Source organism: Pogoniulus pusillus, chromosome 17 (genome assembly GCF_015220805.1).
Source record: "Pogoniulus pusillus isolate bPogPus1 chromosome 17, bPogPus1.pri, whole genome shotgun sequence".
Taxonomy (NCBI): Eukaryota; Metazoa; Chordata; class Aves; order Piciformes; family Lybiidae; genus Pogoniulus; species Pogoniulus pusillus.
The window spans coordinates 23,085,944-23,112,184 of NC_087280.1; the positions used below are offsets into that span (position 1 = coordinate 23,085,944).

Consider the following 26,241-nt stretch of genomic DNA (forward strand, 5'->3'; position numbering starts at 1 on the left):
CTGGCACAAGCAGGATGGCTCTGCATGTGTCTCCCACACGTGAGAGAGCTCTCTGGAGCAGGCAGGAGCGACGCGTGGGTATCGACACCACATTAAGATGATTTAAGCCATTATGCATGATCCATGAGCCCCTGGGCCTCTTGTCCTCATTTCAGATTGCCTGCTTACCTTTGACAAGGACTTCTCCCAGAGCACAGGCCCCTTAGCTCCTCCTTTGTCACTCTGTGGAGTGCCTGTTTGCAGAACCCAGGGCGATAGCAACGTCTCTGACTATTCTGCTGCTGCTTTTGGTGCCTAAGGTCAGGCTGCCAAGCAGCTTCCTCCGTGCCTGCTGCATCTGTATAGAAGCATTTAACAAGTTGACTCAGTGCCTGGCTATTTCAGGCTCAGCAGGTTAAGGAGCTGCCCTGGAAGCCCAAATTCCTCTAACTTTCTCAGACATATGTAGCTTGCTTGCTGTGCTTGGCTCAGCAGCTGTTGCTCGTTGGGTTGGCTGAAGGCAGGCTGCAGAGGGGCATTGCCCTGGACAGAACCGAGGTGACCCCCAGTGTCTGCTGCTTGCTGGCAGGGGTGCAATGGCAGCAGGGGCTTGTGTGCTGATTGTCCAGACTCACAGAGGGAGAAGACAAAAGATATGGCCATGGCAGGCTGTGATGTGTGGCTGTGTCCAGTGCTGCTGTCCCCAGCAGGAGGGAGACACAGAGCTGTGGAGTGAGACCAGAGGAGGCCACAAAGGTGCTCCAAGGGCTGCAGCAGCTCTGCTGTGAGCACAGGCTGAGGGAGCAGGGTGGGTGCAGCCTGGAGAGGCTCCAGGAGGACCTCAGAGCTGCCTGCCAGTGCCTGAAGGGATCCTGCAGGGAGGCTGCAAAGGGACTTTTGCTGAGGGTGTCTAGAGACAGGCCGAGGGGAATGGTTTGGACCTGAGGCAGAGCAGGGTTAGACTGGAGCTGAGGAAGAAGTTGTTCAGTATGAGGATGGTGAGACTCTGGCACAGGCTGCCCAGGGAGGCTGTGGCTGCCTCTTCCTAGGGGTTTTGAAGGCCAGGTTGGATTGGACCTTGAGCTACTGAGTCTAGCTGAAAGGTGTCCTGGGCATGGTGTGCAGATTGGAGGAGATGATCTCTGAGGGCCCTTCCAGCCTAAGCCATTTTGTGATTCTGTGAGCCTGGGATGGAGGCAGGAGTCAGAGCAAGCAGAGCCAACCAGAAAGCTGTGGCCACCTCCTGCCTGGGGGTGCTGAAGGCCAGGTTGGATGAGTCCCTGAGCAGTTGGGTCTGGCTGTCCCAGTGGCAGCACAAGGGGGAATGAGCATAAACTGGAACACAGGGAAGTTTCATCTGAACATGAGGGGAAACTTCTTGACTTTGAGGGTACTGGAGCCCTGGCACAGGCTGCCCAGAAACTCTCCATGGAGATATTCAAAACCCACCTGGACAGGTTCCTGTGCAACCTGACTTAGATGAACCTGCTTTAGCAGACAGACTGGACAAGATGATCTCCAGATGTCCCTTCCAACTCCTACCACGCTATGGTGGGGAGCTTGGAACAGATGAGCTCTGAAGTCCCTTCCAACCTGAGCTGTGCTAAGGTTCTGTGATTCTCTGATGCTGCTCCTATGGTGTATAGTGCACAGAGCAGGCAGGCTGTGAAAAGCCCAACCCTGTGTTGCTGCAGATGAAAGGTGAAGCTCATCAGTTTTCCTTCCTCCTGGAAGGGGAGAACTTCCCCTGCACAGAGTAGCAGAAATCACTCCCTTGCATTATCTCTTTGGCTTTCTAGCAAGTCCTTGCCAGAATTGTGCTGTCTGTGGCTGAACATTCCAACCCCAGCTTCTTCTCCCTTCCAATCTCCTGCCAGTGTAAGCAGTGGGTGAATTAGAAGTTCAGTAGCTAATTGCCACAGAAGCTGTGCTCTTATTCCTCTGCATGCCCCACACTTGCACAGAGGCCTCTGTCAACTCACTGAGCTTCTCTGGAGTCTATCTTTAGGCTGCTAAGTTTGGTCAAGTTACCAAGTCTCTGTTTAACTGTGAGCATGCCTGGGGCTTCAAATGAAGAGAAGCTCATCTCAAAGAGGGCCCTTCAGGCAGGACTGCAGCATCCATCACTAATAGATATGTATTTTTACAAACAATCTGGCCATTAAAGGTTTACTGCATGCCAACAACGTATCAATGGCTGTAACTAACTGTTTATAGGGCAGTGAAAAGCCCCAGGATATTTCAGAGTTGGCTTTGAGCCTTTAGTTTGCCTCCTCCCCAAAACAAAAAGCAGGCCTGTAAATATCTTCTGAGCAGCTTGAAACAATTTTGTTTTACCTACTGACTGAGCAGCAGGAGGTGGTGGTGGTGTTCCAGAAGAGCTGCTGCTACCTCTGTGCTAGCAGTAGCTTGTGGTGTGCAGTGGTGTTACTAATTCCTTGTGCAGTTCCTGAATTCAAGAGAGATGTTGAGGTACTGGAAGGTGTAGAGAGCAGGGCAGCAAGGCTGGGGAGGGGCCTGGAGCAGAGCCCTGTGAGGAGAGGCTGAGGGAGCTGGGGGTGTGCAGCCTGCAGCAGAGGAGGCTCAGGGCAGAGCTCATTGCTGTCTGCAGCTGCCTGCAGGGAGGCTGTAGCCAGGTGGGGTTGGGCTCTGCTGCCAGGCAGCCAGCAACAGAACAAGGGGACCCAGGCTCAAGCTGTGCCAGGGCAGGTTCAGGATGGATATTGGGAGGAAGCTCCATATGTAACTTTTCCCTGTCTGTGGCCAAATGAGGAAATGTTTTATGGGTAGTTCTGATGGATCCAAGACCTTTTGTCGTGGGGATGAGGTAATGCTGCCTTGCAGTTCTGCATGAAGCAATGTTTTGGAGCAGAGAGCAATCTCTCCCCGACACAGACTGGGCACAAATGCCTCGTCCCTGTTACAGAGCATTTCATAGATTCTGATTCTCCTCTTCAACCAGGTTGGAAGAGAGCTCCAAGCTCAGCCAGCCCAACCTAGCACCCAGCCCTGCCCAACCAACCAGACCATGGCACTAAGTGCCCCAGCCAGGCTTGGCTGCAACACCTCCAGCCACAGCCACTCCACCACCTCCCTGGGCAGCCCATTCCAATGCCAATCACTCTCTCTGACAACAACTTCCTAACAACATCCAGCCTAGACCTGCCCTGGCACAACTTGAGGCTGTGTCCCCTTCTTCTGTTGCCGGGTGCCTGGCAGCAGAGCCCAACCCCACTTGGCTACAGCCTCCCTGCAGGTAGTTGCAGGCAGCAGCTACAGTATTCATCTCACAGTACTGTAGGATGCAGTGTACTGACCCAGTTTTAGTTCTCTGTAGCCTGCAAGGCACTGGTTGATCTCCAAGGGGAGTGAAGAGATGTCCATAGGAGGGTCTGCCTCTCCAAGGCTGGCCACATTGAAGAGTGGCTGCTGCTCTGGCTCAACTGTCCCTCCCCACAGGCTGAAATGAACCTTCTGAGCTGTTTGTCTCCCCCTTCCCCCAGCATTAAATTCACTCAGAAGAAAGCTTTGCTAAATATACCCGGTGTGGGTGCCACTCGTTGCTAAACAGAGACTCTGATTGCATCTGCTTTGAATTTCCATTTGCCTCTGATTACCTGAGCAGCCCTTGTTTGTGCTGCCTCTCTCAGTCTCTCTTTGGCAGGCACCTCTGAGTTTGGAAGAGTTTCCTCTGCAGCTTAATCTGTGCTCAGGATTCCCAAATGCACTTCTCAGAGACCTGGTTGCTCCCTCCTCTTGTTGCTGCTATCAAACTCCTCTGCTCTTCCCCTTTTTAATGTACTCCTACCCCCTTTGGTTATCTACTGTCTGCAGTTTTTAAGGCAGGCTGGCTTGTGTGGTTGCAAACAGGCTCCTGGGAGCAAAAGAGAGTCAGGGAACAGTTTAACCCACAGCAAACCTGCCTGGTGTGTGGGGTTTTGTTGAGGGGGGAGTTTAGAGTGTTTCAGGCCAGGCTGGGTGAGGCTGTGGGCAGCCTGCTCTGGGGTAGGGTGGTTGGAAGTGGCTGATCACAGTATCATAGTATTATCAGGGTTGGAAGAGACCTCACAGATCATCAAGTCCAACCCTTTAGCACAGAGCTCAAGGCCAGACCATGGCACCAAGTGCCACGTCCAGTCCTGCCTTGAACAGCTCCAGGGACGGCGACTCCACCACCTCCCCGGGCAGCCCATTCCAGTGTCCAATGACTCTCTCAGGGAAGAACTTTCTCCTCACCTCCAGCCTAAATCTCCCCTGGTGCAGCCTGAGGCTGTGTCCTCTTGTTCTGGTGCTGGCCACCTGAGAGAAGAGAGCAACCTCCCCCTGGCCACAACCACCCCTCAGGTAGTTGTAGACAGCAATAAGGTCACCCCTGAGCCTCCTCTTCTCCAGGCTAAACAACCCCAGCTCCCTCAGCCTCTCCTCATAGGGCTTGTGCAACCCTGCCTGATTCTAGGTTTTAGTTGCAAAAGGGACTGTGGTGTTTGTAGCTGTGATAGTCTAAGGAGCTAGAAAAGACATTTATTAGACAAACTGATGCAGCTGAAGAACAGAGACAGCAGTGTCAGACTGGAGAGCTAAGTCTAATGTAAGAAATCATCAGAGCTTTGTTAGAGAGCTGAGTAATACAATCTCTGTGGGAAAATGCAGTTGGCAGAATGAAGAGTGTTAGCAGAGGAAGAGAGAGGTGAAGAGGTAATTATCTCCTAGGAGAATGCCACAGACACACTCAGCTCAGGCCAGCCTGGGAAGGGAGAGAGGATATCATGCACTGTAAAACCAACATGACAACTGGTGTTTTGGAGGCTCTGGGAGGTGGAAAGAACTGCTGTCTCCAAGGAAAACAGCACCAAAAGAGAGGGGAAAGCTGCAACTCGTGCAAAGAGGGAGGAAAAAAAAGGCAAAGAGAGAAAAGGTGCTAAGCAGGGCTCTTCCCTAAAGGGGATGCTCTCTGCTGAAGGAAACTGCCTGCTTGGAGACACTGCAAGCCTCTGACGAGAAGGGCTTGGAGTGATGAAGCAAACCTCCTGTAGCTGTCATGTTCTCTGCTGCTCTGCAACCTGTGTGGAAAGGCATCGAGCAGTTGCAAGCTGCAGTGGAAAGAGATCTTGTCTGGATTTGAAACAGCCTTTCCTCTTGATCCCAAAACTGAATCAGCCAGGGAAAGGCCAGGGAGAGATCTTGTCTGGGTTTGAAACAGCCTTTCCTCTTCATCCCAAAACTGAATCAGCCAGGGAAAGGCCAGGGAGAGATCTTGTCTGGATTTGAAACAGCCTTTCCTCTTCATCCCAAAACTAAATCAGTCAGGGAAAGGCCAGGGAGAGATCTTGTCTGGGTTTGAAACAGTCTTTCCTTTTCATCCCAAAACTGAATCAGCCAGGAAGAGACAAGAGAGAGATCTTGTCTTGGTTTGAAACATCCATTCCTCTTCATCCCAAAACTGAATCAGCCAGGAAAAGGCCAGGGAGAGATCTTGTCTTGGTTTGAAACAGCCTTTCCTCTTGATCCCAAAACTAAATCAGTCAGGGAAAGGCCAGGGAGAGATCTTGTCTTGGTTTAAAACATCCATTCCTCTTCATCCCAAAACTAAATCAGTCAGGGAAGGGCCAGAGAACCACCTCAGACACCCCCAGACTGACTCAGCTCAGCAGTGCTACTTAATGACATTTTAAGCACTTCCAGCTCCATTATTCTGTGTGGAAGAACAGCTCCGTGCCTCAGATCTCACTTTAGGAGATGAGAACTGGATTTAAGACTTTCCCTTCCCAGGTTTCCTGCCTGCCTTTTCGATGGGGTTCATTCTTCTCTCATTTTAGCTGTCAGATCTAAGCTCTGAGGTGGACAGGATGAATCTCTCTCCCGAGAGCCTGATCTGTGGCTGCTGACAGCAGGAGGAGCCTCACAGCAGCAGCAGCAGCAGCAGCCTGGGTCTTGGAGCTTTTATTTGGCCAGATAGATGAGAGCAATCACAGCCCCCATCGATTGTCTGAATTTATTTGTCTTCATTCCTTCCCTGCTCCTCAGAAAGGAAGTGCAGTGTGGAACTTCCTTATGGTAAAGAAATAGATGCATTGAGGCTTACAGCCTAGCAAGAGCCCATCCTAAGCTGTGCACCATATGTGAGTTAGGAAGATGGATTCTGATCCTCCAGGGGTGTGTGTGTGTGTGGTGTGAGTGTTTGAGTTTCACTCTGACTTCCCTTCTCAAAGCAATATTCTGAATCCACAAGAAGGGTCGTAAGGAGGAGCCAGAAAACTACAGAGCTGTCAGCCTGACCTCAGTGCCAGGCAAGGGCATGGAACAGGTCAACTTGAGTGCCATCACAAAGCACCTCCAGGGTGGCCAAGGGATCAGGCACAGCCAGCATGGGTTTAGGAAGGGCAGGTCCTGCCTCACCAACCTGATCTCCTTTTATGATCAGGTTACTGCCTGGTGAATGTGGGGCAGGCTGTGGATGGAGTCTACCTGGACTGCAGCAAAGCCTTTGAAACCACCTGCCACAACAAGCTCCTGGCCAAGCTGGCAGCTCATGGTTTGGACAGATTCACTCTGTGCTGGATCAAGAACTGGCTGGATGGCAGAGCCCAGAGAGTGGTGGTGAATGGTGCCACATCCAGCTGGCAGCTGGCACTGGTGGTGTGCCCCAGGGATCAGTGCTGGGCACAGTCCTGTTCAATATCTTTATTGATGATCTGGATGAGGGGATTGAGTCCAGCAGCAGTGAGTTTGCAGATGACACCAAGCTAGGAGCAGCTGTGGAGCTGTTGGAAGGTAGGAGAGCCCTGCAGAGGGACCTGGCCAGGTTGGATGGGTGGGCAGAGGCCAATGAGATGAGATTGAACAAGGCCAAGTGCAGGGTTCTACACTTTGGCCACAGGAACCCCAAGCAGCACTACAGGCTGGGGCCAGAGTGGGGAAAGCAGCCAGGAGGAAAGGGACCTGGGGGTACTGATAGACAGTAGGCTGAAGAGGAGGCAGCAGTGTGCCCAGGTGGGCAGCAGAGCCAATGGCATCCTGGGCTGGCTCAGGAGCAGTGTGGGCAGTAGGACAAGGGAGGTTCTTGTGCCCCTGTGCTCAGCACTGCTCAGGCCACCCCTTGAGTGCTGTGTCCAGTTCTGGGCTCTTCAAGAGAGTTGTTGAGGTGCTGGAAGGTGTTTGGAGAAGGGCAGCAAGGCTGGGGAGGGGCCTGGAGCAGAGCCCTGTGAGGAGAGGCTGAGGGAGCTGGGGGTGTGCAGCCTGCAGCAGAGGAGGCTCAGGGCAGAGCTCATTGCTGTCTGCAGCTGCCTGCAGGGAGGCTGTAGCCAGGTGGGGTTGGGCTCTGCTGCCAGGCAGCCAGCACCAGAAGAAGGGGACACAGCCTGAAGCTGTGCCAGGGCAGGTCTGGGCTGGCTGTTAGAAGGAAGTTGTTGTCAGAGAGAGTGATTGGCATTGGAATGGGCTGCCCAGGGAGGTGGTGGAGTGGCTGTGGCTGGAGGTGTTCAAGAAAAGACTGCATGAGGCACTTAGTGCCATGGTCTGGTTGGTTGGCCAGGGCTGGGTGCTAGGTTGGGCTGGCTGAGCCTGGAGCTCTCTTCCAACCTGTTTGATTCTGTGATTCTATGAATCCCTCTATTTTATTTCTTTTTAGCTGCTAGTCACAAAAAGCAGCAAATCTTCCACTGAAACCCATGCAGAAATCATTCCCCCTCCCCCTTTTTTATTTCTGCCCCCCCCCCCCCCCCCCCCTTAATTGTTCTGTTCACACTTCAGCTGAAGTGTCTGAGTGGAGGGTTTAATTTAGATTTAATAGGATAATTATGGCATGACAAATTAATGCCAAACAATTATTAAGCACCTCTCTGGTGAGGCTTCTGGAGTTTGTAATAGGATAGCTATCAGCTACCTGTGGTTCGACTTCAAGAAGCCTGCTCCTAACAATCACAGCACTTATTTAACATGCAATTTCAATACTAATTTAGGGATAGGATTGTCAGAAAATTACTTAATTTCCCTGACATCTAAAAGCCACTACAGCCAATTTTTTTTTAGCAGGGAGCTCAGGTGTGGCCCTGAGGGAGAGAGAGATGTGAGCGGTGCTGGTGTTAGCACTGCTGCCTGCACTCCAGCTTTGCAAACAGTGATTCAAGCCCCCCAGATCTTCCCTCCTGCATGCCAGACCATCTGCTGGCAGCAGCATTCATGGAATCAAGCAGGTTGGGAGACAGCTCCAAGCTCACACAGCCCAACCTAGCACCCAGCCCTGCCCAACCAACCAGACCATGGCACTAAGTGCCCAGGCCAGGCTTGACTGCATCACCTCCAGCCACAGCCACTCCACCACCTCCCTGGGCAGCCCATTCCAATGCCAATCAATCTCTCTGACAACAACTTCCTAACAACATCCAGCCTAGACCTGCCCTGGCACAGCTTGAGGCTGTGTCCCCTTGTTCTGTTGCTGGCTGCCTGGCAGCAGAGCCCAACCCCACCTGGCTACAGCCTCCCTGCAGGCAGCTGCAGGCAGCAATGAGCTCTGCCCTGAGCCTCCTCTGCTGCAGGCTGCACACCCCCAGCTCCCTCAGCCTCTCCTCTCCTTGATGTAAACCATGCCATAACTTTGTGACCTTCAGAGCTCTTGGTTTGGAGATTGAGGGCTTTGCTTATTTTGTTTTGCCTTTTCCCAGAGGATTGGGACAGGAGGATAGTCAGGTTGTGGGCATGCTGCTGATTTTGTGGCTGGAAAGCTTAGCTGGTTAGCAGCAGCCTGAAGAGTGAACCTGGATGTCAGCCTGGCATTACATTTTGATTAGTGCTTTAATTTACACATGACTCCAAAAGGACCAAAGTACATCTAAGTGTCCAGAGCTGCTAGTCATTTATTTATTTATTTACAAGGGGCTTCCATTTGTAAAGGAATAAATAACAAACCTTCCCATGAGCTGGGCAAGGAGCTTGCAGCAAGGCATCCAGGGTGGATACAAGTGCAAACCTTCCAACCAAAAGTACCTTTCCCTTCCACAAGGTAAATGAAGCTTCTGCTGTGTGTCTTTGCTTCTGTGTCTGTGTGTGGAACAGGTTTGCAAGGAACTGAAAAAAGAAAAAGGGGATTGCCCCAAAGGGCTTGCCACAAGGCTGGGGGCAGAGTGGCTGAGAGCAGCCAGGCAGAGAGGGCCCTGGTGGTACTGGGAGAGAGGAGCTGAAGAGGAGGCAGCAGTGCCCAGGTGGGCAGCAGAGCCAATGGCATCCTGGGCTGGCTCAGGAGCAGTGTGGGCAGCAGGACAAGGGAGGTTCTTGTGCCCCTGTGCTCAGCACTGCTCAGGCCACCCCTGGAGTGCTGTGTCCAGTTCTGGGCTCCTCCATTGCAGAGAGATGTTGAGGTGCTGGAAGGTGTTTGGAGAAGGGCAGCAAGGCTGGGGAGGGGCCTGGAGCAGAGCCCTGTGAGGAGAGGCTGAGGGAGCTGGGGGTGTGCAGCCTGCAGCAGAGGAGGCTCAGGGCAGAGCTCATTGCTGTCTGCAGCTGCCTGCAGGGAGGCTGTAGCCAGGTGGGGTTGGGCTCTGCTGCCAGGCAGCCAGCACCAGAACAAGGGGACACAGCCTGAAGCTGTGCCAGGGCAGGTCTAAGCTGGATGTTGTTAGGAAGTTGTTGTCAGAGAGAGTGATTGGCATTGGAATGGGCTGCCCAGGGAGGTGGTGGAGTGGCTGTGGCTGGAGGTGTTGCAGCCAAGCCTGGCTGGGGCACTTAGTGCCATGGTCTGGTTGGTTGGCCAGGGCTGGGTGCTAGGTTGAGCTGGCTGAGCTTGGAGCTCTCTTACAACCTGTTTGATTCTATGATTCTCTGCCCCCAGGGCTTGCCCCTTCTCTGCCCCAGGGCTTGCCTCCTCTCTGCCTGCCTGTTGCCACCAGCAATCCCCACAGCTTCATTTAAAAATGGCAAGGCAGCCTCTCCTCTCCCTGCCACACAATGAGGCTTGCTCCATCTTGGAAGGCATCCAGCCCCTGATGTGATGCTTGGTGCTGAGCAGATGTTTAGATTGAGCACCCCACAGAAGCTTGAGCTCTTCCTTTTGGGGTGAGGGTCATCACTTGCCTTTTCCAGGGCTGTTTGGCATAGCTGCAAGACATGAACTAGATTTGAACTTAGTTCTTTGCAGATTAATCCATCCCTATAAAGATTCCTCTTCCGATCCCATTATTTACGAGAGAAGATTGTTTCTCCCCTCCTCCTTCCTCCTCACCCCTCTTCCTGGCTTCAAATCTCATTGCTGTGCTATCTGGTTTAATTTAACCCACAGCAATTAATGTCCTTGACTGGCAGTGTTTAAACAGCAAACGATTTCATCCTGTAAATGGTAGTTTGCTGCCTGGAATGCGAACAGATCTTTAACAATTACATCAGCCTATATTTCCTCCTGGCAGTTGTAAATAAAACACTTGCTGCAGTCTGTTGCTCCATGGAGCCAAAGCTACCTGTGACATGAACATAATTAATGCAATCATTTAAGGAATTGCCAACATGGAGTTCTCTGATGCTTGGCTTGGTGTTGCTCTGCCTGGTTTTTGCTTCTTCAGCACAGGGAGGTGCAGCGATGGAGTTTAGCTGCTCGCTTCTCGTTGCCAAGGTGTGGCTCATGTCAGCTCTTCAGGTTGGTTCTTCTGCACCAGGTTCAGGCTGGATGTTAGGAGGAAGTTCTTCAGAGCCAGAGTGATTGGCATTGGAATGGGCTGCCCAGGGAGGTGGTGGAGTTGTTGTCCCTAGAGGTGTTTAAAAAGAGGCTGGATGAGGCACTTAGTGCCATGGGTTAGTTAATTGGGAGGGGTTAGGGGATAGGTTGGACTCAATGAACTTAAAGGTCTACTCCAACCTGGTTAATTCTGTGATTCGCCATGAGGGTGGTGAGGCACTGGAGCAGGCTGCCTAGGGAGGTGGTAGAAGCCTTGTTTCTGGATGTTTTTAAGGCCAGGCTGGATGAGGCTGTAGACAGCCTGATGTAGTGTGAGGTGTCCCTGCCCATGGCGGGGGGGGTTGGAGCTAAATGATCCTTGAGGTCTCTTCCAGCCTTGACAGTTCTGTGATTCGATGTTAAGACAAAACTGAGCTGCTGAGAGGGACATGTGTATGTCTACCAGATGAGGATGTCCCTGCTTGCTGCTGAGGGAGTTGGGCTAGATGCCCTTTGCTGATCACAAAGATGCTCAGAGGGCTGCAGCAGCTCCACTGTGAGGACAGGCTGAGAGACTTTGGGCTCTGCAGCCTGGAGAAGAGAAGGCTTCGAGGAGACCTCGAAGTGGCCTTCCAGTATCTGAAGGGGGCTACAGGAGGACTGGAGAGGGACTATTGACAAGGTCTTGTGATGACAGGATGAGGAGGAATGGGTTTGAAGTGGCAGAGGGGAGATTGAAAGTGGATGTTAGGAAAGGCTTCTTTGCAGTGAGGGTGGTGAGACTCTGGCACAGGTTGAGGGTGGTGAGACACTGGCACAGGTTGCCCAGGGAGGTTGTGGAGGACAACAGAATGTTTGATCTTTGATCCCATTCTGTGCTTCTGTGCTCCACAACCTCCCTGGAGATGTTCAGGACCAGGTTGGATGAGGCCTTGAGTGACCTGTTCTAGTGGGAGGTGTCCCTGCCAATGGCAGGGGGTTTGGATCTGGCTGAGCTTTGAGGTCCCTTCCAACCTAAACCTTTCTGTGATTCCTTCCAACCCTATTCTATGATTCTACACAAAAATGACTACAGAATCTCCCTACCTTGAGCATCCTCAACAGGTGGAAATTGTCCATGGACTGTTTGGCTTGCTTCTTTAGTCCCTGCCCTGAGGGGTTAAAGGAGGAGAAAGGTTTGCATTAAACTCACTCTTTGGTTTCTCAGCAGAGGTTCTTAGCTGTGAGCATTGCTGCCTGCTGCTCAGAGGGTTTGGTTTGAGTACTTAGCTGAGGCTGTGCTCACTGCCATGGCTTGGATCCCAGCAGTGACCTTGCAGCAACAACCTTCAGATGTAATCAGCTGCAGAATGCTTTGAGCTAGCATTTCTGTCTATCTTACTGCACCAGCAGCTCCCTTTTTGCTTCAAGAACTTCGAGGAATTAGTCTTTAACAGCTTCTGCAACCTTGTTTTCAATTGCTCAGCTTCTAGCTGAAGCCAGGATGGGGAGAAGGCTCCAGCTGATTCAGCTGTCTTGAGAGGCTTTCATAGAAGGTGGTGATTTGAGGAAGACTGACAGGAGACCCAGCAGTGTTTCCTGATGTCTCACACAGAATCTGAGTCCTGAGATGGTAAATGCAGCTAAGGAACACTAATTATCAGCCCCAAGCTAATAAGAGCCTATTTAGCATGGGGCTCTGCTTTACTCTGAGTAGTGCCAGTGCCTTCAGAAGCTTGACTTGAGGAAAAAGCCAGTTCTGAAGCTATCAGTGCTCAGGTAGGAGATTTGAGGCTTTGGAATCTCCCTTCTCCAGATGAACAGTTCACATTTCCTGACATCAGATTAACAAATGGAGGCTCATTTATTATTTATTATCTTGCTTGGCTGATATTTCACCTGCTGCCACAGCTGATAAGTGCAACAGAGCCTTCCCATGGGGCTTCTCTCACAGCAGCAGATGATACCCTTATTGCTGTGGAGAGATGGGAAGGCAGATTGGAATGGGCTGCCCAGGGAGGTGGTGGAGTTGCTGTCCCAGGGAGGTGTTGAAGCAAAGACTGGGTGAGGCACTTAGTGCCATGGCCCTGTTGATGGAATAGGGCTGGGTGCTCGATTGGACTGGGTGAGCTTGGAGATCTCTTCCAACCTGCTTGATTCTATGATCTTTCATAGTCTGTCTTTGAGGATAGTGAAGCTATGGCTGAAGTCTCAGGGTCTCCTCCTCCATAGCAAAAGGTGCATTTTCTATCCATCAATACCACTCTTAAACCCCTGCCTGAGACAAAGTACACATCAAAAGAAAATGTTCTAACATACCTTAAAGTTGTTTGCATATTTTTGAACTAGCATGAAGCCCAGAAAGCAAATCACAGCTTGGGTTGCAGCAAGAGGAGTGTGGCCAGCAGGGCAAGAGAGGGGATTCTACCCCTTTGCTCTGCTGAGACCCAAGCTTCCAATACTGCCTCCAGTTCTGCTATTCCCAGCATAATAAGAATCATAGAATCAAGCAGGTTGGAAGAGAGCTCCAAGCTCAGCCAGTCCAACCTAGCACCCAGCCCTACCCAAGCAACCAGACCATGGCACTAAGTGCCCCAGCCAGGCTTGGCTTCAACACCTCCAGGGACAGTGACTCCAGCACCTCCCTGGTGGTGGCATTCCAACGCAAATCACTCTCTCTGCCAACAACTTCCTCCTAACATCCAGCCTAGACCTCCTCTGGCACAGCCTGAGACTGTGTCCCCTTCTTCTGGTGCTGGGTGCCTGGCAGCAGAGCCCAACCCCACCTGGCTACAGCCTCCCTGCAGGCAGCTGCAGACAGCAATGAGCTCTGCCCTGAGCCTCCTCTGCTGCAGGCTGCACACCCCCAGCTCCCTCAGCCTCTCCTCACAGGGCTCTGCTCCAGGCCCCTCCCCAGCCTTGCTGCTCTTCTCTGAATCCTAGAATCAAGCAGGTTGGAAGAGAGCTCCAAGCTCAGCCAGCCCAACCTAGCACCCAGCCCTGGCCAAGCAACCAGACCATGGCACTAAGTGCCTCATCCAGACTGGCCACAGAGCTGCTGGACTGAGTCCAGAAGAGGCTACAAAGATGATCCAAGGGCTGTGGACTTTTTGTTGTTTATGAGATGTTGGTTGTTTGGTTAGTTTGGGTTTAATCTACTACAGAATTGTTTGAGAAACCCAGGGAGCCTCTGTGCTGCTGCTGATTTCCTCTTTCAAATGCTAGAGGAGCCAAGCCTGGCTTAGTGCTTTACTTGACTGAGCAGTCACAAGGAGGGGAGGATTGGTGGCAAACCTCTCACAGGCAGACGTTGCAGCTAAGAGGATATAAAAGGAAGCATGCATGGGACTAAAGATGGGGTTTTGGCAAGTGAATCTTCAGTGCTTAACCTGATTTTCAGTTGATTACAGATAATTAACAGTGCAGAAGAGTGACATTACTGCACAAGCCAGTCAGCAGGGTTTGGGTTTTTTTTTTAACAGAGTCAGGCAGATTGAATAATAAAATGGAGAAGAAAAAACCCAAAACAGCATTAAGGCAACAGTTTGGGTTCTGATGAGGAAAAGGGTGTTTGTTTTTCCAGCACCTCTGCCCAGACTGGGTTCTGCACTTCAATTCCAGTGAGACCATGACAGATCTGTGTGTTTACAGGCTCACAGGGTGTCAGGGGCTGGAAGGGACCCAAAGAGATCATCCAGTCCAACCCCCCTGCCACAGCAGGACCACACAATCTAGCTCAGGACACACAGCAACACATCCAGACAGGCCTGGAAAGGCTCCAGAGAAGGAGACTCCACAACCTCTCTGAGCAGCCTGTGCCAGGGCTCTGGGACCCTTCCAGCCAAGAAGTTGCCCCTTGTGTTGAGCTGGAACCTGCTGTGCTGCAGCTTCCATCCATTGCTGCTTGTCCTATCCCAGGGAGCAGTGAGCAGAGCCTGTCCCCTCTTCCTGACCCTCAACCCTCAGAGACTTAGAAACGTTGATTCAAGCTCCTCTCAGTCTTCTCTTCTGCAGCCTGAGCAGCCCCAGGTCCCTCAGCCTCTCCTCACCAGGCAGTGCTCCAGTCCCCTCATCATCCTCACAGCCCTCCCTTAGACCCCCTCCAACAAATCCCTGTCCCTCTTCAACTGGGGAGCCCAAACCTGAAGACAGGACTCAAGATGAGGTCTCACCAGTGCAGAGTAGAGGGGAGGAGAACCTCTCTGGATCTGCTGGACACACTCTTCTTGATGCAGTGAAGCATCTTCTGTTAGGGTGTTCTGAGCAGGCTGGGGTCTGGGCTGTTGTGTGTTTCCCTGGATAGGGCTGGGGGGGCTGAATGCTGAGGTTCTGCTGCCCCAGTTCTTGCAGTGCCTGCTGCTTGGCTTGTCACAGCACAGCCTGGGTTAGCAGGAAAGTCCTTCCACTACCATGCCACAGCAGGAAGCCACAGTTTTGCCCATCTAGAAGCTGCTGAACTTTGAAACCTGGCAGCATGTACCTGGTTACGGTGCCAGGAGCTCAACAGCTTAATGCCTCTCCATGCCACTGAGCACCATCATTCCTCTCCTAATTACAACCTGGTCATTGTGGAGAGAAAGAAAGCACAGTCAGGCACAGCTCAGTTCTAATCCTCTAACTGCTGCTCAAATGAGCTGCCCTTGCATTGTGTGGTGATGCCAGATTAGGGTGGGCAGGCAAAAAACAGGGACAATGATCCATCTCTCTGTGTCCTACAGGAAGATCCTGCACGTTTAAACGCCCCTCTGGCATAACTCAGCTCACTCCAGATGGACCAGGGACATCACCAATGCTGGAAAGTGGACAGGCCAATCTTCTATAAGGTTTGTAAGCTCCAGTAGGTCCTGTGGGGTGGCACAGGGTGGGCAGCTGATGCTTGAGTTGTCTTGGTGCGTGTGAGCACAGGCGAGATGCAGTACAGCACCATGGCCTTCAGGGAAAGGGCTGCTGGACATTGGTGCATCAGCACCTGAGACCTGGAGGCAGCTTAAATGGTGACCTCCATAGCAGTGCTGATGTTGACAGATTGTTACAGTCTCCCCTGAGTGAGCATAAGTGAAGCCTTGCTAAGAGCAAGGGAGCAGGGCATGATTTTGGTACCCAAGAATAGCTCATCGTATGCTTCCTTTGCCACCATGAGCATCTCTACCCTCCATCCAGTGCTCTCTCTCTCCCAAGCACCCTCAGCCTCCACGATGGTTGACAAAATGTGTTTAAAGGTCCTAAATTCCCCTGCCAGTTCAAATGCAATCACCTGAAGAACGTGTGTGTCTCTACCCCCTGCTAAGAGACAATCACCAGGCAGGGTGCAGCTCTCAGACATTTCCCCAGCCTGGGGGGTTAGGGAGCATGGGAAGAGGGGAAGGGGCCAGGAAACCTGAACTCTCTTCTCGTGGAAGCTGACAAGAGCCGAAAGAATCATGAATTCCAGCACCTGTGTGGGTGCATTAGTCCTGTGTATGCCTAAGGTGTTCTGCACAGACCCCAGGCTCCTGCTAAGGCACTTCCAGGCGGTGTCTCTTTGCCGGAAGAATGAAAACCTCTGTTGTGCCTTGAAAATTACTCACCAGGTGAGCTTAAATATTCATCTGCTTCAGGTTATTAATCATCTGGAAGGCAAGAAATCTCTTTGAGCCAGGCAGCAATGGGGGCTCTCTTCTGTCACCTGTGGCAGAGGTGGGATAACACACCTGGGAGCGGTGGCAGCCAGCCTAAGGCGATTGTCTTGCACCGAGTCTCCTTTGCACCGTTCTGCCTGCAGCTAGAAGCACTTCTGAAAGTGCTGAGCGTGTTGCCTGAGCTGGAAGAGCCAGGGGCAGAAGCAGGGCCAGAATCAGCAGGTAAGGGCACATATCAGGTTTTACTTGTAGGGTACAGGGAAAAGCCCAGGCAGGCCTGCAGCAAGCTGAGCCTCCCAACTTCCCCTTCGCGCTGCTGCGGAGCTTTACGAGCCGCAGCCGTGTCAGACATGCAATAGGCTCACATCAGATTCTGCAGCCCTGCAACTCTGAGAGATTAAAAATGGAGTGAGCCATAAATATTTGAAATCCCCTGGAGCTGGCATGTGTACTGTCTTTAAGCAGACCTTTTTGATCTGGTAGCTGTTTTGTCTGTAACAGCAACATGCTTCTCGCAAGGTTGCCTTCCCCCTCCCCTCCTTTCCCTTCTTTGGCAGCAGAAAGTTTCACGTTGCTCTGGCACAACAGCAGCAGAGCATCACAGGCAAGAGGTGAGACAGCAGCCTTGCCCAAGCAGCCTTTCCTAACCCTCTCACCTCCTCTTCCTGCTTCCCCTCCTGTCTGGATTTTGCTCAAGTGTGTAGCGATCTGCTGGCACAAAGGATGGTGAAGTAGTGGGGTCAGGCCCTGCATCCCAGCAGGAATCACACAGCATCACAGCAACAGGCAGGCTGGCAAAGCCCCTCAGGAGCACCAAGCCCAACCTAGAACCCTACTCTGTGAGATTCAATTTAAGCCATAGCCCTAAGCACCACAGCCAAACCACCCTGAAACACATCCAGGCTGGCTGACTCCACCACCTCCCTGGGCAGCTCATCCCAGTCCCTGACCACTCTCTCCAGGAAGAACTTGTTCCTGCTGTCCAATCTACACCCCCCCAGCCTCACCTTGAGGCCATTCCCCCTTGTTCTGACCCTGTGAGCAGAGCCCAGCAGCAGCCTCTCCACAATGTCCCTTCAGGTAGCTGTAGACAGCAATGAGGTCTGGCCTCAGCTTCCTCTTCCTCACACTACCCATCCCCAGCTCCTTCAGTTGCTTCTCATAAGATTTATTCTCCAGGCCCTTTCTCATCTTCCTTGCCCTCCTCTGGACCCATTCCAGCACCTCCACATCTCTCCTGTATTGCAGTGCCCCAAACTGAACACAATGCCAGAGCTGAGTCCCAGGGGACAATCCCCTCCCTGCTCCTCCTGGCCACAGCATTTTTAATCCCAGCCAGGCTGTCACTGGCCTTCTTGGCCACCTGGGCAGGTCTAAAATGGGGAGATTTCTTTTATTGACTCAGTCTACACCAAGAGACAGCAGTGAGCATAAGAACTTTGGCTGCTAACCTCCCCTGCTGCTTTCCACACTGCTACAGACTTCACAGTGGGGAGACTTCTTTTGTTGAGCCCTGGGGAGATGTAGGACAGCATGAAGTATCTTCAGGGCAAGAGAAAGACCAGGTTGTGGCATGTTGATCTGCTCTGAACTAGAAACTGCATCTGCTGGGCTGCTTTACCTAGTCTGCTCCAATGGCCTCGTGGAGAATGTAGGAGACTCTGTCCTTGGGCAGTGTTTTATCTGAGGGCTTCTGTTGAGCTTGCTGTGGAAGAGGCAGTGCTGAAATCTGCCACTCATCAGAGTGATGGATGCTGGCAGGCCCCAGTGCAAGTTACCCAGAGCATTGCTTGAGCTTTAGTTGTGCTTGAGCAGCCTGGGAAGACTGGCAAAGGCTTCACTGCAGGGTGGGCAAACACTTGGTTGAGTTTCCTCTGACTGACACTGGGAGTGTGATCAGGCTTCTCTTATGTTCTCTGCATCTGTTCTAATAAGCACTAGGACAAGAGCCAGGAATCACCCAAAGGAGCTCCTGCTTGCATCCCAATGAGTGTTGCTGGGGGGGAAGGAAGAACAGGTTCCTGCCCTTGACTTGTGACAGTTTTCCCATTGGAATGGGCTGCCCAGGGAGGTGGTGGAGGCACCGTCCCTGGAGGTGTTCAAGAGAAGACTGGATGAGGCACTTGGTGCCATGGTCTGGTTGACTGGCTAGGGCTGGGGGATAGGTTGGACTGGATGAGCTTGGAGGTCTCTTCCAACCTGGCTGATTCTATGAGATTCTAAGAGGGAAGGAGTTTTGCAGTGAAGCAATACAGTTTTTATCAGCACAGGATTCCTTCAGTCAACCACATCCAAAAGTGACCCCAGGGTGCCCCAGCGTTGTCCCTTCTGTGCTGGCTCTGCCTTGGGAATTGAGTTTTGCACACTTTGCTCTGCAAGACTTCTCTCTCGAGCTGGGGAGTGATTGGCAGCTGGGTGATCCTCATTAGCAGGCTCATTAGCCTCTGATATGGATCACTCTATAGGGGGAGACGGTGGTTCTCCCTGGTAAAACATCCTATGCCATCAAAGACAGGGAGTGGCTCACCCTCTTTTCCTGACACTTGAGATGAAATGCAATTATGTCCTTCCCGAGGCCAGAGAGTAGACAGATAATAGCAAGCACTCCCTTCCCCCTGATGAACTTCATTCCTGAGCCCTTTCTCCGCAGGATTTCCCCACCCACCTTTGCTTCAGTGATGCTGCAGACAGACCTCTTCAGGGCACAATTCAGGGCAGCTCATAGTCTGGTGCTCTCTCAGTCTCCTGCTATTTTTAGTCTGGTTTCCTAAGAAGCTAAAGAATTACTAATCATCTCCTCCATCACCTTTGCTCTGTCAGTGTCTCAGTCTTCCTCTAATGGTCTTTGAATTATCTCACTAATTTCAGCCCTTCTGGACAGAAGAAATTCTGCTCCACTGGGTAAAGTAGGTGAGGCAGATGTACATGGCTTCTGCTGAACATGAGCAGTGCCTGTCCTGCAGTGACCTAGGTGGCTGTCAGCACATGCACAGGGCTGACACAGGCTTTTCCCTGCTCCAGCCAAGTGATATGGAAGTATGGAAGGGGGGAAGACTTCAGGGCTGAGCTAGGATTGCAGATGAGAATCATGGAATGTCAGGGGCTGGAAGAGACCTCGAAAGCTCATCTGGTCCAGCCCCCCCTGCCAGGGCAGCATCACCCAGAGCAGATCACACAGGAACACCTCCAAGCAGTGGAATATCTCCAGAGAGGGAGACCTCCCTGGGCAGCCTGTTCCAGTGCTCTGTCACCCTCACAGGGAAAATATTCTTCCTCAGGTTCACAGGGAACCTCCTGTGCCTCAACATGGAATCATAGAATCAAGCAGGTTGGACATGGAATCATAGAATCAAGCAGGTTGGACATGGAATCATAGAATCAAACAGGTTGGAAGAGACCTCCAAGCTCATCCAGTCCAATGTAGCACCCAGCCCTGGCCAATCAACCAGACCATTCCCCTTGTCCTGTCCCTGGGCATCACCCAGCAGAGCCTGGCTGCAGCCAGTGGCACTCACCCTGCACATACTGATAAACATGAATGAGGTCACCTCTCAGTCTCCTCCTCTCCAAGCTCCCAGCACCAGCTCCCTCTTATAACAGCTCCCAGGCTCTTCTCACAAGGAGGATGTTTTTCTTTCATCATCTTTGTGTCTCTGTGCTGGACTCTCTCAAGCAGCAAACTGTCCTTCTTGAGCTGGGGACAAGGTACTCCAGGTGAGGCCTCACCAGGGCAGAGAAGAGGGGAAAAATAACTTCCCTTAAGGGGCAATCATGATTTGCCTTCTCAAGGCTGGCAGAGAGGTAGGATCCTGTTTGGAGTACAATTTCCAAGCTCAACTGCACTGCTGATGGTAGGTGGTAAAAGGGTTTTGACTGTTAAAGATGTCCTAAGGACACTGTTCAATATCACTTTGGGCAGCCAGAACACCAGAGATCCTCCTGGGGTTGTTTAGCCTGGAACAGAGGAGGCTCAGGGCAGAGCTCATTGCTGTCAACAACTACCTGAAGGGAGGCTGTAGCCAGGTGGGGTTGGGCTCTGCTGCCAGGCACCCAGCACCAGAACAAGGGGACACAGCCTCAAGCCATGCCAGAGCAGGTCTAGGCTGGATGTGATGAGGAAGTTGTTGTCAGAGAGAGTGATTGGCATTGGAATGGGCTGCCCAGGGAGGTGGTGGAGTCACTGTCCCTGGAAGTGTTGCAGCCAAGCCTGGCTGGGGCACTTAGTGCCATGGTCTGGTTGGTTGGGCAGGGCTGGGTGCTAGGTTGAACTGGCTGAGCTTGGAGCTCTCTTCCAACCTGCTTGATTCTATGGGCCCAGGGAGGGGAAAGACTTCTCATCCCCAGCTCAGTTCCCTCAGAGGCTTATCTAAATTTCCTCTCCTCTAACTCCCAAACCTTCCTTGCAGCCATCTCCTGAGAAGATCTTCAAACACCTCCTATTTAGCCAGGTGCAGCCCTGCACTCTACTCACATTGCTAACAGAGACAGCTCTCACTTGCAGAGCAGAAAATTGCCTTCACCCACTCACCAATGAGAAATGAGTTCCCTTTCTTCTCTCCTTGGAAAGCTGGAGCTGTACCTTCAGCTCTAACTTCTCTTCACCTTGTACACTTTTGAATGTTCTAATGGCTTTGTAATCAAGATTCAGTTTTGACACAGAGCTTGTTTGAAGCTGCAGAGCTCTTTGAGAGGCTGGGGTCGTTCAAGGAGACAAGTGTTGCTGTTTCTTTGGCCTTTGTCAAGCACTTCTAACAGAAGGCATATCTGACTCCATCAGACAGAGGGAGTTAATTGGAAGCCTGACTGTCTGCTCTCTGGCAGGCTGAAGAGCATGTCAGTCAGCCACAGACACGGCTTAGGGAGAAGGTCTTCACCATCAGGGTGGTGAGAGCCAAAGGGGTTGCCCAGGATGGTGGTGGAACATCCCTGGAGGTGTTTAAGGCCAGGATGGGTGAGGCTGTGGCCAGCTTGATCTAGTGTGAGGTGTCCCTGCCCATGACAGGGAGGTTGGAGCAGGCTGATCCATGTGGTCCCTTCCAACCCTGACTGATTCTGTTGTTTTTTATGGTTCACAGCATCCTGAACCTTCCTCTGCTGCTTCTTACCCCCTACCAGCTTGGATTTCCAAGACAGCAATGCAGGGAAGATAAAATGTTCATGTCTCTGGGCTCTAAGTGTAGTATTCATTGTGACCAGATTTGTGTGTATGGACAAGGCATGGCTCTGACACTCCCTGTGTGACAGGGCTGGCCTGCCTGGATGGGAACATAGAAAGGGTTAGGTTGGAAGGGACCTCAAAGCTCAGCCAGTTCCAAACCCCTGCCATAGGCAGGGACACCTCCCACTAGAACAGGTCACTCAAGGCCTCATCCAACCTGGTCCTCAGCACCTCCAGGGAGGTTGTGGAGGTTGTGCCAGAGCAGGACCACACGATCCAGCACAGATCACAGAGGGACACATCCAGACAGGCCTTGGAAGCCTGCAGAGAAGTCTGGAGCTGCTGCCAGAGCAAAGCTCCTTGCCCAGTAACTACCTGAAGGGAGGCTGTAGCCAGGTGGGGTTGGGCTCTGCTGCCAAGCACCCAGCACCAGAACAAGGGGACGTAGTCTCAAGCTGTGCCAGGGCAGGTCTAGGCTGGATGTTGTTAGGAAGTTGTTGTCAGAGAGAGTGATTGGCATTGGAATGGGCTGCCCAGGGAGGTGGTGGAGTGGCTGTGGCTGGAGGTGTTGCAGCCAAGCCTGGCTGGGGCACTGAGTGGCATGGTCTGGTTGGTTGGCCAGGACTGGGTGCTAGGTTGGGCTGGATGAGTTTGGAGCTCTCTTCCAACCTGGCTGATTCTATTCTATGATTCTATGATTGTATTGCTCTGTTAGGTTTTGAGCCTCTGGGAAGCTTAACTCAGACCAACACAGAAGTTCTTCAGTAAGAGGGTGGTGAGACTTTGGAACAGGTTGCCCAGGGAGATTGTGGCTGCCTCTTCCATTGGGGGTGTTCAAGGCCAGGTTGGATGAGGCCTTGATCAGTTGAGTCTAGTTGAGAGGTGTCCTTGCCCATGGTGGGGAGGTTAGCATGGATGATTTGTGAGGTCCCTTCCAGCCCAAGCCCTTCTGTGATTGTCTTTGCCTTGCTCCAACCTGAAAGGAGAAGTGTGTTGGTCGGAACTGCATCCCACTCAGACTGCCAGCTGCAGCAGCATGAAGTTGTCTGATACAGCATCCGTGTGCCCCAGGCAGGGGCTGGAAGCAGCCAGGCTGGCTCTGCCCTGGAAGCACTGAGCAGTGCCTGCACAACCTGCTGCAGCCTTTCAGCAACAGGGAGGTGGGGGTGTGTTAGAAGCCATCTTCAGCTACTGGCTGTCGCTTCTGATCTGCAGGGCCATGCTGACTGTGCTGGAAGCAACTCCCTGCCTGTCCTGAGTCAAGCAGGTCGTTGGTTGTAGCCAGCAAACAGCAGTCTTTGCCAGATTGATACAGTTGGAAATGGGACTGGCAGCATCCTGCACCTCTTCCCCCGCCTCCAGGCACAGCAGTGTGGGTAATCAGTGCCCTCCATTAATGTGTCCTCATTTACAGCCCTCTGAGGGAGGGTTGTAGATCATTGTGGAGCACAGGACAAGCCAGGAAGGCTTCCTGCAAGTGTGAGAAAGTGCTCAATTTACAGCTGCATGGGATAGCTACGAGGCTCCACAGAGCTTTTGAATGTTCCTTCAGTGGACAGTTTAATTAGGCTAAATCTGCCTGGGAACCTTCTGCTGAGCCCCTCCTGTCACTGCAGGTTAGGCTCTCTGTCTGTAGCCACAGCTGGGGTAGGAGGAAATAGCAGTGTGAAGAAAAGCAGTTCATTTTAGGAGCAGAGTGTGTGGCAGTACCTGAGAGGTGAGGAGATGAGCAGATACAGCTACACCTCCCTGGGGTTCTAGCAGCAGGGTCCAACCTAATATAGACTCATAGAATCAACCAGGTTGGAAGAGAGCTCCAAGATCATCCAGTCCAACCTAGCACCCAGCCCTGGCCAAGCAACCAGACCATGGCACTAAGTGCCCCAGCCAGGCTTGGCTTCAACACCTCCAGGGATGGTGCCTCCACCACCTCCCTGGGCAGCCCATTACAGTGCCAATCACTCTCTCTGACAACAACTTCCTAACAACATCCAGCCTAGACCTCCCCTGGCACAACTTGAGGCTGTGTCCCCTTGTTCTGTTGCTGGTTGTCTGGGAGAAGAGCCCAACCCCACCTGGCTACAGCCTCCCTGCAGGTAGTTACTGGGCAAGGAGCTTTGCTCTGGCAGCAGCTCCAGACTTCTCTGCAGGCTTCCAAGGCCTGTCTAGATGTGTTCCTCTGTGATCTGTGCTGGATTGTGTGGTCCTGCTCTGGCAGGGGGGTCAGACTTGATGATCTTGGAGACCTCTTCCAACCTGGTTGGTTCTATGCTTCTGTGTCCTTGGGACCCTTCCAACCCCCTAGCATCCTGTGATCCTGTGAACTGCAGGAGGGGCTGTGCTGTGGTGAGCTCTAACCCAAAGTGCCACAGCAACCTCTGTTGCACTTTGCTCTGGCTTTCTCTCAGGCTGCATTTTGAATTGCACTGTAGGTTGGGGACTGACCCAGTGAAGGGGAGTGGGACCTGGGGGGTCCTAGTGGATGGAAGGGTGACCAGGAGTAGACTTCCCAGTGTGGTGGTTGAATCCCTATCTCTGGTGGTGTTTAAAGGTGGTAGAAATGTGATGCTGAGGAACATGGTTTAGCACCAACCAGACTTAGTAGAGGTAGATAATGGTTTGGACTTGATGATGTTAACAAAACAGTTCTATGATTCTAAGACAAATCTCTCTCATGGTGTCCCTTAAGCTTCAGGCATGATTTGTGCTTCTCCTGTGCCCTTTAATCCCTGCACAGGTTGCTGAAGCCTTGGAGCTCTACCAACAAGAATTGAATGGCCTAAAATACAGATAAGAATGTGAAAACTAAGACTGGTTTAACACCAGCCTTGGTAGAGTGAAATAATAGTTGGACTTGATGATCTGAAAGGTCTTTTCCAGCCAGAATGATTCTGTGATTGATTCTAGGAGCCAGCAATGTGCTCCTGTGGCCAAGAAGGCCAGTGGCATCCTGTGGGGGGGATTAGGAGGCTTGTAGGTCCAGAGAGGTTCTCTTGCCTCTCTACTCTGCCCTGGTGAGGCTGCATCTGGAATACTGTGTCCAGTTCTGGGCTCCTCAGCTTAAGAAGGGCAAGGAACTGCTTGAGAGAGTCCAGCACAGAACTACAAAAAGGAGGAAGGCAGTGGAACATCTTTCTGGGGACAGACAGAGGGAGCTGGGGCTCTGTAGCTTGGAGAGAAGGAGCCTGAGGGCTGATCTCATTAGTGGTTATCAATGTGTAAAGGTGAGTGCCAAGAGGATGGGGTCAGGCTCTGCTTGGTGATGCCCAAGGGGCAGTGGTTGGACTTTGAAGGATAAGAAGCTCCATGGAAACACAAAGGAGAAGAAATTTCCCTGTGAGGGTGACAGAACACTGGAGCAGGCTTCCCAGAGTGGGTCGTGGAGTCATCTTTGGGGAGGCTGAAAACCTGCCTGGATGCCTTCCTGTGTGATCTACCCTAGGTGATCCTAGATGGGGTTGGAGGATCTTTTGAGGTCCCTTGTGGCCCCTAACGTCCTCTGATTCTGTGATTTATGAGGACCCAGGAGCTGTGTTGTGCTCACTCCATGTGTAGGCTCTGCTCTGGAGCTGTTGCTTTCCCTGGCTGCTGTCCCACTCCTTGTCACACCTGCTTTGATGTATTAAGCCATCACTTGTTGCTGCGCCTGCTTTTTAATCCTTTTAATGCCTTTGATTGCTTGGGCGTTGAGAGACAAAAGGAATAAACAGCTGGAACAAAGGCTGAAATGTGGGCTTGGAGTGAGCTCTCCTCCTGCTGCAGTCTAGGCTGGTTTTGCTTTCTCACTCTCAGAGCTATTCTTGTGCATTTGGTCGCTGTGATTTCTGGATGAGGCTTGCACGAAAGGGAGCATTGTCTTAGGTCAGGGTCAGCGGCTGAGGTGTTCTGGGAACCAGCTGGACTCTTGCTTGCCTTTGAGCTCCTTAATTCAGTTGGTAATTAAGCTCTGAAAGCACTCCTCCTCCTCCAAATCAAATCAGGGCCTTTGCCTCTCTGCTCGGGGCTGTTCCCTTTGCTGCAGCCTGGGCAGTTACTTCTTTGAATGCTGACCACAGACTCTGTCTCATCCACGTGTTAGACACATTCCAGAGCCAGCATCATTTTAATCAGCCATCTCCTCTTCCCTCCCAGTCACACCCCCAGCAAGTCCCTGCCATTCCCCTGCTGCCTTGCTTTCCCTGAACCTGTTTCTCTCAGCTCCTTCTGCTTCTGAACCCTTCATTGCCTTCCTCAATAGCTCACTTCTCTCAGAGCTTTGCCATTGATTCATTCAGACCATCCTGCATCTGTTATGCCTGTAAGTCATAATAGTCCCTGTGGGGCATCCTACAGCAGAAGCCTGAGAGACATCTGAAACGAGCACAAAGCTGTTTGAGATGTTCATGTGAGTTCATCAGGCTCATTGTGCTCCTGATCCTTTGGGCAAGACTCAACTGATTTCCCTGGGCCCCTTTTTGACAACTGGATGAGGCACTTGGTGCCATGGTCTGGTTGACTGGATAGGGCTGGGGGGTAGGTTGGACTGGATGAGCTTGGAGGTCTCTTCCAACCTGGTTGATTCTATGATTCTAACTGCCCAGCCAGGAAAGCAAAAGAGCCTACAGCCTCCTGCAGCCTTCCTGCTGCCCTCCTCACCTCTATAGTCTGATGGTACTGAGGGCAGGGATCCATTCAGAAGGACCTGGACAGGCTGCAGATCTGTGCCCAGGCCAACCTCATGGTATTCAACAAGATGAAGTGTGAGGACCTGCACCTGGGTGGGCACAGCTCTAGGCTGGGTGAGGAATGGCTAAGAGCAGCCCTGAGGAACAGGACCTGGGGGTCTGGGGTGAGGAAAAGCTCCACAGGAGCCTGCAGTGGGAGTGCAGCCC

The 26,241-nt window shown here is 52.1% G+C and overlaps 1 long non-coding RNA gene across 1 annotated transcript in view; it reads left to right on the plus strand.

The window, feature by feature from the left end:
• Window positions 1–26,241, plus strand: part of LOC135182729 (uncharacterized) — a 57,557-nt gene that overhangs the window by 18,791 nt on the left and 12,525 nt on the right. The window contains exon 2 of the long non-coding RNA XR_010305299.1: window positions 15,313–15,417. This is a non-coding gene — a long non-coding RNA (uncharacterized LOC135182729). The remainder of the gene's footprint in view (window positions 1–15,312; window positions 15,418–26,241) is intronic.